We start from the raw sequence: 2,532 nt of genomic DNA, 5'->3' as shown, positions 1-2,532 counted from the left end.
AAAATAGTGCTATAAATTCTGAAAATTATATTCTCATTGGAAACACAGACCACAAAAGTAGGCCAGGACCTGCATGCTGAACCTAAACTGGCAACTGACTTGCTAAAATTAAATGTTTAACCGAACACTATGTCTCCGAACATAATAGTCAAGGATACAATAGAAAGTCACGCATTATAGCAAGAACCAGGAAGATTACCACTTGAATATGAGAAGAAAATTAATTAATGCCAACACAGAGATGAATCAGATATTGGAATTCTCTGTCAAGGGTTTTATTATTTAATTTATTCTATTCTACTTTATTTTTATTTCTTAAGATTTATCTATTTGACAGAGAGGAGAGGAGAGGGGCAGAGGGAGAGGGAGAGAGAAAATCTCAAGCAGACTCCATGCTCAACACAGAGTCTGATGCAGGGCTTGATCTCATGGCCCTGAGATTATGACCTGAGCTGAAATCAAGGGTTGGTTGCTTAGCCTACTGAGCTCCACTGCATGTGCCCCTCTGTCAAGGTTTTTAAAGTTGTGATAATAAAAATGCTTCTACAAGTAATAACAGATTCTCTTGAAACAAATTTAAAAGATAGAAAATCTTAGCAAATAGAAGTAATAAAAACCTTACCTGAAAAATACAATAATGGAAATTTGAAAAAGCCCACTGAAGGGGCTCAATAGAAGAGTGGAGGTGACAGAGAATAGAAAATCCATGAACTTCACAGCAGGACAACAAAATTGACACAATCTGAACCATAGGGAGAAAAATAGACTGAAAACAAAAACAAAAACACAAAATCAAAATTAAAATCAAAGCCTCAGCGACCTGTGGAATGATAACAAAAGATCCAATGTGTGTGTCATGTAATGCTGGAGTCCAGCTGGGAAGAGGAACGGAAAGAATATTTGGAGAAATAATGGCTGAAACATACTGTGTTTGGCAAAATGCATAAACCTACACATTCAAGAAACTGAGTGAACTGCAATTATGATAATACCAAAGAAATTTATGTGACACATCATAATTAAACTTGTGAAAATGAAAGACAAAGAAAAACTTTTAGAAAAAAAAGATTTTATTTATTTATTTGAGAGCACATGAGAGAGAGAGAGAGAGAGCACGAGAATGGAGGGAAGGGCAGAAGGAGAAGCAGACTCCCCCTGAGCAGGGAGCCCAATGTGGGACTTGATCCCAGGACTTGGGGATCATGAACTGAGCCAAAGGCAGATGCTTAACTGACTGAGCCACCCAGGTGCCCAACAAAGAAAAACTTCTTAATGGCAGTCAAAGGGAATCTTGTCTTCAACCTTGTCTTCTTTTCCTTTGCTTCTTTCTGAGATTTGTCTTTTAAAAACATTTCCCCTTATCAGAGAGAGACAAACCAAGAAACAGATTCTTAACTGTAGAGAACACACTGATGGCTACTAGAGGGGAGGTGGCTGGGGGAAATGGATGAAATAGTTGATGGGGATTAAGGAGCGCCCTTGTGATGAGCACAGCATGTAATATGGAAGTGTTGAATCACTGTCTTGTACACCTGAAACTAATACTACACTGTTAACTATACTAAATTAAAATAAAAAACTTAATAAAAAGTTCTCATTTTGGTGGGTCTCTTGATTTTAAAAACATTATTTCTAAGTTATGTAAATACAAGGTGACTAAGAAAATTAAGCATGTTATTCAATAAAAAGGATAAAAATTACTGCAATTCCATACAGACATACAGATGGCCAACAGACACATAAAAACATGCTCAACATCACTAGTCATCAGGGAAATGTAAATCAAACCATAATGAGATATCACCTCACATCTGTCAGAATGGCTACTTATCACAAAGACAAGAAATAAAAAGTGTTGGTGAGGATGTGGAGAAAAGGGAATGCTTGTGCTCTGTTGGTGGGAATGTAAATTGGTGCAACCACTATGGAAAACAGTATGGAGATTCCTCAAGAAACTAAAAATAGAAATGCCATATGATATAGTGATTCTACTACATTACTGTAATTACCCAAAGAAAATAAAAACACTAATTTGAAAAGATATATGCACCATTTTTTTGTGCATTTATGTTTATTGCCACATTATTTACAATAGCTGAGATATGGAAACAGCCCAAATGTCCATTGACTGGTGAGTGGATGAAGAAGTGTTATAAATATACAATGGGATATTACTCACACATAAAGAAGAATGAGATCTTGCCATTTGCGGCCACATGAATATTGGGTATTATGCTAAGTGAAACAAGTCAGGCAGAGAAAGGCAAATACCATATGATTTCACTTACATGTGGAATCTAAAAAAACCCAAACAAACAGACTCATGAGAGTCTCTTTTTCTCTTTGTTCTCTCATGAGAGAACAAACCGGTGGTTGGCAGAGGTGAGGAGTGGGGGGGAAAGGTGAAATAGGTAAAGGGGATTAAGAAATATAAACTTCCAGTTAAAAAAAATTATTGCAACTCCACCACCAAGAAGACACTATCACTAATATTCTGATATTTGTATTTCCAGATCTTTTTCTATGTATATA

This window comes from Martes martes (genome assembly GCF_963455335.1).
Source record: "Martes martes genome assembly, chromosome: 3".
NCBI classification, from domain to species: domain Eukaryota; kingdom Metazoa; phylum Chordata; class Mammalia; order Carnivora; family Mustelidae; genus Martes; species Martes martes.
This window is presented reverse-complemented; position numbering follows the sequence as displayed.